We start from the raw sequence: 14,736 nt of genomic DNA on the forward strand, positions 1-14,736 counted from the left end.
CACTGAAATCTTGCAGGTTTATAGTATATCCCTAAAATCTTGGAATTACAAAATATTAAATACCCTCAAAAAAAAAAAAAAAGCAACAACAGGACTAACTCAGACCTCCCCTCCCGAAATATGCCAGAGCCCAGCCCTAACATCAAATCTGAAGTCAGGAAATAGGCTGGAAAAATGGGAAACAAACAACAAGAACCCCAAACTATGTTAAGCTCTGGGGATATTCACATATCAGTAAACTGAGGTAGAATGTATGATTTGCTCATATTCTTTCAGTAAAGTCAGTAAGTAATAATATCTGGGATTGGAACTCAGAAGCTCTAGATTTCCAGACTGCTGCCCACCCTACCAAAACTTACAGCCTTATGGTTTATAGTCAGTGAGGGCCTGCTGTGAGGCCCACAGACACACACAGAGGTTTTTTGTTTTTTTTTTTTTTCCTGAACAATGTGGAGGGTCTCCATATTGGTCTACAACATAGCCTTGAAGTCTCTGTTGCAGAGAGGCCAGAAGTTCAGGGTAAAGGATAATATTCTTCCTCCAGCTTCCCATCTCTGTTGGCTAGAAAACAACCCAGTTCAATATGACTATAGCAAGAGCTGTTAGGGAAATAGGCAGGCTATGAGATGGGGGTAGGGTAAGGCCAAGGGGAACTGGAACATTATGGGGGCCTAATGATATGTCTGTGATATAAAACAGTCCCTGAAATTTTCCAAATGGGGCATTGTTCATGTTTAAATGATTACAGCAGTGGTTTAGGCCAACTTAAATATTCTCTTCCTTCAGTTTTCATGAATTCATTCAGAGTCTCTCTTGGTCTGGGTAAACTTGCCCAGTTTTGATTCTCAGTGTTATGTAGGTGTCTGGTGGGTCACATGGGAAAATTTAGTGCTTAGAAACCAGTGAAACTAGTAGAATAAAGGGGGCGGGAGGGGGTCCAAGGGAGGAAGAAAGGATTTATCACAAGTGGCCCAAGAGGGCAATGACAAAAGAGCAATTGAGTGAATTTGGGCAAAGACAAATCAGCATAGGAGCTTGGGAATCATTTCCTGACAATGAAATCTATGAAGCTGCAGAATCATCTTTAAGAAGAAGTGATTGAAACCCCTTGCTTGAGCCACTTTGCAATGGCACCTAATAAAGCTTCTGAGAAAGCTGTACAGTTAGTGGGGGATGATGACCTAATAAGTCCAGTCCATTGATTCTGTGATAGTCTTGGCAAGGCCTACTTGTAGAATAACTTCATAATCAAATCTGAGACACCCGGCAAGCACCATATAAATTTATGTCTCTCAATTTTTGTATGACTAGTGAAATAAGTTTCAGTGTAACTCTCTTCCAAGTCAAAAGACTCCTCCTAACTAGCCCCACCGAAGAAAAAAAAAATCAAAATGTATTCACTGAAGGAGCCATTTTAAAAAAATAGAATACAAAAAGAAAAAAAAAAAACGATAGCAGTTTATCAAAGTAGATCCTGTAATAGCTTTGACACATGTTTTGCTAGCTGTTTCATGACCAAAGACAGTGTTAGAAACCCAACTATTATTTTTATCAAAATGGAAGTGAAAGAGAGGGAGAAGGAAAGCCATTTCCAAGCTGACAATTTGCATACCAAGTTTCAATTTATGTGATTTAAAACAGCTGATGTATTAAAAAGCCTCCAAATTAGCCTTTACAAGAGAATAGCCAGTTCTACCTTGGCCATAGCCTTGCTTCTGGCGCCACTTTAATAGCAAATATGTGAACAAAAGTGCTTCAGCCTCCCTGATTTGTGTCCCCTGAAGTTAACTCCTTGATGCTCTGGATTAAGGTTTCCCAACGTGAAATGTAGCTGCAAAATGCTGAAATATCAGTCCCATAGACTGAGTCTTGTATAGCTTCTACAATAGAGTTAAAGTGACAATGCCATCTTTCAAAACACCTATCTCCTTTCTTGTGTCCTTTCATTCAAGTAATCTACTTGGGGAGCTCCCCTTAACTACTTTCCTTAGTATCAGAACAGACACATTGAGTCTCTCTTGTTAACCTCTCACCTGGGACATAATTTTGTTTCTGAAATCATAAGCCCAATGCACTGTAGTGAGATTCTGAGGGGTGAAGGGAAAGGAAATTGGAAGAAGGAACTGAAGATATTTTACTCCTATGAATTAGTACAAATACAGATTTATAGCCTACATATGTGTTTTGTTTTTACTGATGGCTGTAACTAGGGACACCTGTAAGTCAGGGCCAAAGGGGAAGAATTAAAAATAAATGGAAGAAAAACGCAATAATAAGCTGTATTTCAGAGTCAATTTGAAGCCTCTTATATAAGATTTTAAAACTGTCTTTTCCTGGATTTAAAAAAAATCATTTTTGCTTAGGTTATTTAGCATACAATATTACTTACTAAGTTTTAAATATAACATTATTTTGAAAACTATTCTTTCAGGATTTCCAACGGAAATGTTGAGCCAAGTGTAGAATTTGTGGGATCAGTTAGCTTATAAATAATGATCCCTTATGCTGGCATTGGGAAATCCCTGCTCCCACAGCTAGTTCAATAAAGCAATTAATATCAATAAATGCTGAAGAAAGCAAATCTCTATTCACTTTTGTCTGGATTAGTTAACATGAGAAAAATCCCATCCCTCTCCTGGAGTATTTAACCTTCTCATAGGAAGACACTCTAATGAAAGGTAAATAAAGTATACTTTTGACATATGTTTGCCATTACTTCCTGTTACTCATATCACACACTTCCCTTGTTTGAGGACAATTACTTCCCCCCACCTCCTCCTTCTAGACATCTTCAGTGTGGTTATTTTGTTTCTCTCCCAGGCTCCTGTTGCAGACATATTTTGTCATTAGATCTCAGCATTCCAGTGTTGATTCCTACAATTTCATTACAGGGAATTGTGCCTCAAAATTTCACATGTAATGTATCTTTCTGCTGTATGGTGCTTACCAGTGTGGTGTACATTTACTCTGTTTCTTCAGTTTGAGTGCAAAGTATTTTTTGTCTGACAGTGCATATTTCTGTAGCCCTCCTCAGTGATTTACTAAATGAAAAGGATAGCCCATCAGGGGAATGGGTGTGGTGTAATTGACCTCATCTGATAACAATGGATTTGTGCTTTCAGGCTTTTGTAGATCAAAATTTTCGATAAACCAATGTCATAAAACAGTCCTGAACTTTCACTGCATTTGGCTACATTATCTGAGATTTCACACACAAGCAGTAAAAGGCTTAAAAGATTTTTATCCTGTAGCAGCCAAGAAATGTGGTAATAAGGTAAGGGTTGAAATGCGTTGTTGGCATAAGAAATCCACTGCTCATGCTGGATTTATAACACGCCCAGTTTAGTCAGAGTTGGCATCTGCAAGTTCTTTCTGACAGTGTGGTGATAATATACTGCAAAAGTGAGAGCTGCCAATTCTCACACCTGAAGAGTCAAACACACTTCATTTTGCTTACGAAGAATTCTAAATCAAAATTTCAATGTTGTTCGAATACAATGCCCCTTTCCTAGGTCTTTGAAAACTCAGAAGCTCATTCTCTCACTAGAGGAATCTTGGAAGAAGGGGCTATTTAACTCTTAACAAGTCCAACAAAACAGACATTTTTAAAGCCATATACAATGTTAGCTTTCAGATTTAGCATAATTATCTAGGTGCAGATAAAAAGTGTTGTGAATTACCTAAGTAAACATCCGTAGACATGTTATGCTGTGCTAGTTGGGAGTAAAACACATTTCCATATAGGTGACTCCAAAACTTTTTTTTCGAAGATACACTGGGCAATATTGATCCCTGCATATTAGGTTGGCCAATGTTATCACTGAAACGAAAGCAACAAAATGTCACTAACTTTTGAGTGTCATAAGTTTTTCTAGTGATTAATTTTTTAAAGGCATATTACACACACACACACACACACACACACACACACACGTCAGAAGAACCTTTGAGAAATTTGGCCTTCCTAAATATTTACAGGACAGTTGGAGAAAAGGAACTTTTAAGAGTTAGCCTATGTGGAGGAAAGAGAATAGTAAGGAAATCTCTGTGACAAAAATGGGAAAAGTCTCTCCAGCTTGCTCAAAGGTGATCCCTTTAAAATATTTGTGTATTTACGTTAAACAAAGGGTGAATTTTTGCTTCAGGATAAAAATGAATTTCTGAAGTAGAAGAATCACAAACATTTCAACTAAATATCACTACTATATATTTATGAATTTAGCTAATTTTAACCCCTTGAACCAATTAACTTTTAAATCTACCCTTCCTGAAAGTTTATGAAGACTACTTTTTGCACATAGGAAAGAGGGAAATAAAGTTGTAGGGAAAGGGCTAGTTAATATATTATATCTGAAATACAAAATGTTTTTTTAAATTCAAAACAAACTTTTTAACTTTATAAGCAATTGTCTACTGAAAATAGAAAACAGCAGACACATATGCATAAAAATCAGAGACAGATTCTTTTAACAAATGTGAAGACATCAGTAATATACTGTTTGTGCTAATTCCAATGGACTACTTCACTAAATTATCCAAAATCTGGGAAAAATCTACTAAGAGCTTATGGCTTACTGTAAGGAATACAACTTCCAGCCTCTTAAATTACTACTAATTTTCAGGATTTTACAGCTAAGAAATTCAGAAAATAATTTGGAGCAAATGGACAGTAGACAAAAGAAAATAATCATCATAATAATAGCAGATATTTGTATTTTCCTTTGAGTATGAACTACTTAAAATACATTATCTCATACTAAAAGAACTGTGAGGGAGGGACTGTAAGTATTATTGCATTTTACAGCTGATGAAACTAAGGTTGAAATAAATTATTGAAATTAAGTCCAGGCAGGGTCCTACAGTAAGTGTTAGAGGCAAATTTGAACCTAGGTCCCCCAACCCCAAAGGTAGCACACTTTCTACATACCACACTGACTTGCCTTTTCCAAAGGGTCACAAACTTGTCAGTGAGTTAGGGAGATGTATGCCCGAGCATGTGAAGACATCCCCCTGTGGAATGGGTGAATGAGAACTGTTTGTTCCAATGGCCACGAAGATGAGCTGAAGCAGGTCAGAGCTTAGTCAGACATCAAAAACACCAAGGTCATCCACTTCACCCTGGGCCATCAGCCAGTGGTCCTGACTTTTGTCTTGTCATTGGACTCAGCCTCACTTAATCCAATTCACCCAGGAATCGAGACATCACCCTGTTATTGGTCTACTTCAAAAAAGGACAATCAACAATATGTTTTTGGAAGTCTCAGCTGCACTTAAATTATTTTCTTTGATTGGACTTTTTGCACACTATGGAAATGCTCATGCCTTCTAGTGTACAGAAAGTGAAAGCTGCTCCACAGTGTAGGTGGTTATTCTACCTATAAAAATGCCCAAACACTCTCTAGGGAAATCTGACACTATTTGGGGGTGGGGGTGGGGGAAGTATGTTTTTTGTGTTACTGATATGGTTACTAAATAAAAATACAGACTTCCTGGAATAGGATCTTTAGGCTTTGATACCAAAGGAGTAGCATACAATTCATGACAAATTCTGAGAGTTTTGGAGGAAAGAAATAAAGGTTGTGCAAAAGTACAATTACAGAATGTGATTTGGAAGGGACATCAGAAGCTGTCTACTGTAATTTGTATTGAACAGTAATCCCTTGACAAGTGCCCATCTAGCTTCCACTTAAAGTGATATAGAACTTAGAACTACCCAAGGAAGTCCATTCCACCTTTGGACACTTCAATTGTTAAGATTTTTTTTCTTAACATCCCTTGGCAACCTCAATTATTGGTCCTATTTCTGGCCTCTGGATCCAAGCACAACAAATGTATGCCCATGATAGGCCTTTAAATAATTGAAGGCAGCAACTACAACCTATCAGATACAGGTTAGGAAAGTATTTGGAGTGTGGGGTGTAAAATTGAGGGACAAAGTTCTGGGTGATAAAAATAAATTTATAAGCCAGGTCAATCAATAATCCATAAATCAATGGTCAATTATTTTTCTCAGTAACCAAAGACAAAAAAGAAGGGTCTTGGATAATCCTAAATGCCCTCCCCCATCTTCTGACCAGAAAAAGGTAATCCTAATTGATGGGAGCTTAATGAGGAGATGGGCCAGGAGCTTTCAGCCCCTCCCAATTAAGTCAGTTTAGTAATGTGGCTTGAGGCCCAAAAATCTAATGAAAGGACCAAGGACACAAGCTCATCACTCCTCCCCACCTCTCCCTCCTGATCTAACTCAAACTGGGTCCTGTTTAGAATAAACACAGAACTCAGGTTTCCAGTTGAGTGTGTCCCAACCCAACCTAGTTAATAAGCAGATGTCTAGAGAAGACACTTAATATGATGACTTTCTGGGGAGGAGCTTCTTTTTAAGCTAATGTAAGAGATGGCCTTTTGATAGAGAAGGGAATATTACAAATTAATATTCATAATCAAATGTTACAGCATTAAAAATTAATTTTCCTCAGGACACAGTAGGGAAACATTGTATGGAATTACATCATGCATATAGAATCACTTGCCAGCCCAGGAACTCCAAGCACCATTTTGACATCCCAATTCCAAACCTCCATCCTGTCGTTCTGTACACTCAACTCTGGTAGTGAAGAGGTCAGGGAACTATATGCTTTTAGGGGTGCTCAAGACCCCAGAATACCAACACACTGGGTCCTGCTCGAAAGAATTCAACTCAAGCCATCTTGCACCCAAAGAGAAACCAAGTTTATTACAGATTCGCCATATAGGGTAGTCTTAAGAAATTTCACCCTGTGTGATGCTCATTTTCACAAGCGGGCCAGAGCACCTTTATGGAGGCAAGATGAAACTTATATACACAAAGATTGTAGGAGGGATCTAGGGTGGTCCTGGGGTGATGGGAGGAGGAGTTTAGGGAGGGTCTTGAGGAGCAGTCTGATGGGACTGGGATGAGGTCAGACTCCAGGAACCAAGAGAATGGGATTAAGGGTGGGAAGTAACTGAAGGCTACCTGGAGATAACAGACAATGTAGGGCTGGGCTAGTTTAAGGGCAACAGATTTGGGCATAGACACTTTGATAGGATCAAGGGTGGAAACCAGCCAGACAATGGAGTGCTAGGCTAGGTCAAAAAACTCTTAGGTACCACATCTGTCCTGTCAGATTGGCTAAAATGACAAAACAGGACAATGATAAACACTGGAGAGGATGTGGGAAAATTGGAACACTTACATTGCTGGTGGAGTTGTGAACTGATCCAGCTATTCTGGAAAGCAGTTTGGAACTATGCCCAAAGGGCTATAAAAGTGTTCATACCCTTTGACCCATCAATACTACTTCTAGAGTTGTATCCCAAAGAGATCACACAAGAGGGAAAAGGACCCATATGTACAAAAATATTTATAGCGGCTCTTTTTGTAGTAGCAAAGAATTGGAAATCAAGGGGATGCCCATCAACTGGGGAATGGCTGAACAAGTTGTGGTATATAAATGTAATGGAATACTATTGTGCTATAAGAAATGGGGATGATACAGACTTCATCACAACCTGGAAAAACCTACACGATATAATGCTGAGTGAGCGGAGCAGAACTAGGACAATGTTATACACAACCACAGATATATGGATTCTGTGATGACTAACCTTGATAGACTTTGCTCTTCTCAGCAATACAAGGTTCAAAGACAACTCCAAAGGACTCATGAGAAAGAGAGCTATCTACATCCAGAGAAAGAACTATGGAGACTGAATGCAGATTGAGGCAAACTGTTTGCTCTCCCTTTTTTTTTGCTTTTGGTTGTTTTTCTTTTCTTTTTTTTTTTTTTGTTGTTTGTTTCTTCTTTCTCATGTTTCATTCCATTGGTCATAATTCTTTTTTTCAACTTGACTAATGCGTAAATAAGTTCAATGAGAAGTTATATGTAGAAGATATATCAGCTTCCATGTCATCTTGGGGAGGGTGGAGAAGAAAATCTGGAAATCAAAATCATGTGGAACTGAGTGTTGTAAACTAAAAATAAAAAAATTTTAATTTAAAAAAATTCTGTATATCAAAGTGCCATAAAACAGGAAAGCACAATTATGCAATAAATATAATTAAAGGGAAAAAAAAAAACAACAAAAAAAGAGTAACCTAGCCTAGAGATTTGGGCCTAGCAATAATGAAAGGCTTATGGACTCAGGCAAATGCCTCATCCAGTAGGAAGATTCAAGGGGGCTTCCACAATCTAAACCTCATCAGTAGGAGAGTTGACAGATGCTAACCCAAAGTCTGCTCCAACATTCCTGCATCCTTAGTAACTTCCAGCTCTGTTAGCCTTGGAACTTCCTAGCCTCACAGGTATTTCTTGACTAACCATCCAATGTCCTAATGCTATTCAAGGACTTGTGGCTTTATTCTGAGGCAGACGAAGGAAGTTGGTACTTTTTATAAGTTCAATATCTAGAGTTAATTGATAATGCTAAGCAGAGCTTGTTAGATTTTCTTTGGAATCTGCCCTCATTCATGTGTCAGACAGTAGCTTTCTCTATATGTATACAGTGCTGCTTAATTGAGGGGCCAGACTTTGACTGCTCCTTATCATCATATTTCAATGAGGATTGAGATTTCTTCTATTAAAATTCAACTTAAAAAATTCTTATTTAAAAAAAATTCTCATATGCACATTCTCATTCTAAAATGTGTTGGTTTGGAGTATTTCACTACTTATTTCAATTTTCCTGTCATCATTGCTATTTGCTTCCTGGGATCTGCACTATTTTAAAAAAAAAAATTCAATTCAGCAAGCACTTTTTAAGCATCGGACTTATGCAAATAATGCACTGTGCTAGGTTGAAGTATCAAGAAAAATATGAAAAAAGAGAACATGCCTTAAAGGTGCTAAAATTCTACCAGAATGAAAACTTTGGTGATGGTATCAGTGAGTTTTCTTTTCTGTAATATCCAAGATGATCCTTGCCAAAGTGAAGGAGTACATTGCCAGGCTGTTTATAGAATTGCCTAGAAGGAGCCCCTAGTTTAAGTTCGAACTTTTCAAACTATAGATCCAACTATATTCAAAATTATTATTCATGACTTGTTGGGTCAGTCATCACTTTCCTACTAGTTAGCTGGATATAAAGCCAGTCACAAGGCTAAGAAATATAATACAATAAGAATCATTTGGAGAGATAACATGGTGTAATGGATAGAGAGCTAGGCTTAGAGTTGGGGAGACCTAGGGTCAAGTCTTACCTTTAGTGTGACCTTGAGAAAGGATCTTAGAGCGATCTAGACAACTGTCTAAGTCTACACATCGCAGAATAGTTACTGAGCTTCATTAGTAGAGGGCTTTTCCTTACTTAGAGTTTCCTACACCAAAGAAATTACATATTACAGATATAGGGGGTAGGTGAGAGAAGCAAAATCAATCAACAGAAATCTTACTTTTATCTTACCCATATAATTGGGGGTGGGGGGAATGACAAATATGCTGATATCTGAGTTGTTTTGTTTTGTATTTGGGGGAAAAAATCCTTTTCTGAGTATGTATCAGGTTTAGGGAAGATTTATTTCAATTTCTTACTTCTTTGTTTATAGTTTACCACAAAGTTTTAATTCATGTTCAGAATAATCACTCTGATATACAACAAGGTTTTTAATCAAAGAAACTGTTGGTTATAGTTAGCAATTTGGGCTTAGTAAGTCAGAAAATAGACTTACAGGTTTTAAGTGATTGCCAAAAGCAAAGGTTGGAACAATAAATGTTTTCTGGTTAACAGCAAATTCACCAGGAAATTCAATTAGCTAGAATGCTCCACTCTCCAAGCATTTTGTTTCATTGAATCTTACTATAAGGAATAGCAGCTTGAAGGGACTTTTGGAGAGAAAAACATGGAGAGTAATGGAAAGGAATTTCTTTAAAATCTTCATCCAAGAACACAAGAGTAATAAACTCTGAATGACCAGAACAATGTCAATTTTGAGGAGTACTATCATGGGATATACCTTTATGCATAGCAATTCTTAATTTCCAGGAGTATCTGTTAGGAGACTTCCTTATTGTATTTGCTAGCATGGCTGAGGAAGTGTTTAAGATCAGCATTCTAGGCCTCTCACAATCCCTAGTGTCATGGATTATAGTACTATCATAAAAGAGAATCTTTCATGGGATTGAATCAAATCTATATGGATCTTGCTTAACATAGAAACATGCCCAATGTTAATAGAACACCTCCAAAGGATTTCCCAGAGAATAAACTATCATATTATGCATGGGAGTACAAAGTACTGATAGATATTTCCCATCTATATATCACATATGTGAATGATTGTTCATTCATAAAAAAAGTGCTACTCCAATGGGCTAAAGACTAGAGGAACATTATATACAGGGATCCAGATATGAAAGCATTAAAATTAGACCTCGGGAGACCTTTGGTCCTTCTGACAGCCTGAAGACAGAGGGTTATTGACCACACTGTCTTCCACTGTTCTGTCTAGTTAGGCAGACTCTGAAAAACTCATAAAGTAAGCTGCTCATGACTTCCCTCAGGAGGTGATCCTGGAGACCTGGATACCATCAAGATATCTTGATAGAAATCCCTTTAGTCATACATTTAATTGATCAGAAATTTTAGACATTCATTTTCAGGACAATGTCTTAGATATTTCCTTAAATTTATTTTTACAGAGTCCTAGGAAAGATATTTCCTCTTCCCCTTTCCCAAATGGTTAGTGCTGTATCCCAGGATCCCCCTCACACACTCTACTGAAGTGACTTTGTAAGTAGTTTGTATTTACTTAACTATGTGTTGTTTTTTTCTAATAGTTTGTAAACTCATTGTAGGTGAGGAATTTTTCTTTTCTTCCTTTGTTTTTCTATCTTCTAGAATACTTGGCACCTAATTAATAGTTATTGAACTGTTAAGGATTTTACAAAATGTCATTTTATCACTCCTGCAGGTACTGGACTAAAGAAATTCAAGTCTATATATGTATGTATATATATATATATATATATGCATATATATGTATGTATGTGTCTATAGCTATAGAAAAACATATCTAAACTTTATTGTAGCCTTCTGGGGCCTGGGGGAGAGGAAAAAAAGAGCAAAGTGAAAAAGTGCACAGCAGAGAACAAAAGAAAACTTACAAGGAAGCAAAGAAAAGATGAACAGCTCTCAAGACAATGTATATTATTTATCATACAGGCTTTCTTGAAATGAAAATTTATTGTTACATATCCTTTCTTTTCTCTGTTCTGTATTTGTGTTCTGGCCCTTGAATCTAAAATAAAATTTAAGAAAAAGAAATTCAAATTTGAAGTAAGCATTATTAAGTATCTACTTTTTGTTTAGGAAACATGCTTGTGCTGAGAATATAAATACAAAAGGAAAAAAATAGTGTGCGTGTGTGTGTGTGTGCGCACACGTGTACGTACACATCTAAAAGTATGTACAAGATAAAGGTAAACTTAGAACGGAAGCAACTAGCAACTGGGAAAATGAGGGACCAGGAAAGGCCTCATGAGAAAGTGGATATTGGGTTGACACTTGAAAGAAGTGAGGGAACTCCAGGATCTGGAAGTGAAAAGGGGAAGAGTTCCAGGAATGGTAGAATCACAGAAAGGCACAGAAAAGGGAGATGGTGTGCTGGGCATAAGAATATGGCTGTGATAGAGTGTATGAAGAGAAAAACAAATATCTTCCATGGAAAGTTTGAATTGGGACAGATTGTACAGACCTTTAAGGACAGAGGGGTTGATAATTGATCATGGCATCAACTGGGAGCTCAGTAAAGTTTATTAAGTAGGGGGCATCATGGTGTCAGACCCCTCTTAGGAAAATCATGGGGGTGACTGGCCAGAGGATAAAATGGAATGGGGTAGACCTGAGGTACTGAGATTAACTAGGAAGCTGTTGCAATGCTCCAGATACTATGAAGGCCTGAAAAGGGGGAGTGGCTTTGTGAGTGGAAGAAAGGAATGCATTTGAGATGTGTTACGGAAGCATAAATGAGTAGATTTAACAATGGATTAAATATGTAGAATGTGTAAGAGTAAGGAATTGAGGCTGACACCAAGGTTGCACACCTGAAAGACTGGAAAGATGGCTATGCCTCTACAGTAAAACAGCAGTAGGGAAGCTTTAAAACTAGATGAGTTAGGAGGGAAAGCTGATGAGTTCTTTTTTTAGACATGTTGAATTTGAGATGCCAATAAATAACCACTTTTGAAATTCCAATAAGCAATTGGTGATGTGTGACTTGGAGCTCAGGAAAGAAATTAGGGCTGTATGTACATATCTATGAGTTATCTGCATGGAAATGATAATGAAACCTATGGGATTTGATGAAGTCAATAGGTAAGAGTACAAATATAGCCATAATTAGTGGGCTTGACATGGACAGTGACCTAGCAAAGGAGACTGAGAAGCAAATGAGCCATTAAGTCTACCAAATCGAAGGCTTTTTTCAACAAATGATAAACACAGTATGATCTTATAGTCTCTACATCTTCCAGTCAATGATGAAACGGCAAAGATGTGGGCTTTCATTGAACAGTGCTTTCAAAGATCTCCTTATTCCCTACTGATACCCTCTCTTTGAGGGTGTTTTTGATTGATATATGGATAACTCATATAAAAGTTTTGTATAGGTGGGAGAGTAGACATATAGTTTGGTTAATTGTTAACTTTTCCCCCCTATTGATAAATTTGGCCTTCTGCTATGCCTTTGGCCTCTTCAAGGAATACCTGTGGAACATCCTTTCATTTAACTGCAACTTTCTTCTTTCTTGTGTTTTCATTTACAGCAGGAATATCCACATTAATACAATTTGTTTCCTCCAATAGTATTTTCAACTCATTGGTCATTAGCCAAGGTTCCCACATTTAGAAGACCAATAGATTAAAGTTTATAGCTGGTACAAATACTCTCATTCTTATCATCTTACTTCCCTTTTCTTGACACTCAAGAGAAGAAGCTGGAGGGGCTAAACAGGATTGTAAGCCATTTTCTATTTTGCTTTCTTTCATAGCTTGCCATTAATAATAATAGCAACAAAATACTAATAATATCTAAGTAGTAATAAGCCTCTTTGTACTTAGCAAGGCTGCTTCTCTGAGGGTGGTCTATAGCTGGAGACATACTTAAAGACTGTCCAGAATGATAGTCTTCAAGAACACATGCTCACCTCCATCACAAGATAAGATGTCAGAGAAGATTATCAATAAGCTATCCTGATATAGCTTTCACCCAAATTCTGCCATAAAATTGCATTATTATTCATTTGGCGGGGAGGGAGTCAAATATCTCTGATAAGGGCCTAACACCCAAGATGTATAATTAACTAACAAAAATATAAGGCCAAAAGCCATTTTGAAGTGGATACATGGTGAAAAGATATAAGCAAATAGTTTCTCAAAAGAAAAATTAACCATTTGAAAGATTTTTCCAAGTTACAAATAAGAAAAGAATTGCAAATCCCTACAATTCAGGTGTCACCTTATTCACAACAAGTTGTAAAAGATGACAGAGAAATTGTAAAACTTGGGGTTGCTGGGGAAAGATAGGCACACTAATCTACTGTTCACAAAATTTTGAATTGGTCCAAGTATTCTGGATAGCAATTTGGAACTATGATAATAAAATATTTATACCTTTCCACTCAGATCTCCCATTACTAGGCATACACTCAAAGGTGATCAAAAACAGAAAGAAAGGTCTCATATGTAACAAAAGCATACAAGTTATAGCAGCACCTTTTTATAGCAAAAGTGGATAGAAAGTAGGTGTACATCCATTGTAGTATAAGATTATGCTGGACGATGACTTCATTGTAAGAGAGGATAAATATGAAAAGCATGCAAACGTATATGAGCTGATTCAAAGTGAACTAGGCGGAACCAAGATAACAATGCATACAATAATTACAACAATATAAATAGTAAGAATAAAAACAAAATATTAGAAATATTACTATGAAATTATAGCTATCAAACTTGGCCCCACAGGAAATATAAAAGGGCACACCCCCCTCCTTTCATTGGAAAGGTAGAGAACTATGACTATTACACACTATATTTCTGCATTTAATGTTGGACTTGGTTCATGTATCAGCTAATTTTTAATGAATTGCCCTACCACCATCCCGAGGATGTTATAGTAAATGTCTAACAACCTGCTCTCTGGGAAAAAAAAAAGTGTGATGACACACTTTTAAGTTAATTTGTATTGTAAACATATTCTTCATCACTGTCTTAAGTCTAGACAATCAACAAGATAAATTAAACTCTGATTTGTAATGTTTGCCAATTTTTGAAGTGTAAGTGCTCACACTGAGAACTTAACTTGGATCTTCCAAGTTCAAAGGAGCTGGCTTCTGCTGACCACAAACCCACTCCCTTTCTTTTTTATTCTTTATTTTGAAGGCATGGCTCCCTAGAGGGGTATGGGAAAGGATTTAGCAGGAAATAAAGATGATATAAAAACAAAAGATTTCAATATAATAATTTTTAAATAACAGCAAAAAAGGAGGGGGGATCTTTTGAGTAAAGTTTCCTCCTTCATGAAATGAAGACAAACTCAGAGACTCATGTGTATTTGGCCTATTTGAGCTGGACAGGACATTGAAAATAACATTAGCCTTGCCTTTCCAGAATAGTAAATTGAAACCCAAAAAGGTAAAGATAACTTGTTCAATTTTACACAGCTAGCCCAGTGGGAGGCCTGGGACTAGAGCCCATATCTTTTAAAACCAAACATTAACT

Source organism: Trichosurus vulpecula, chromosome 2 (genome assembly GCF_011100635.1).
Source record: "Trichosurus vulpecula isolate mTriVul1 chromosome 2, mTriVul1.pri, whole genome shotgun sequence".
Classification (NCBI taxonomy): Eukaryota; Metazoa; Chordata; class Mammalia; order Diprotodontia; family Phalangeridae; genus Trichosurus; species Trichosurus vulpecula.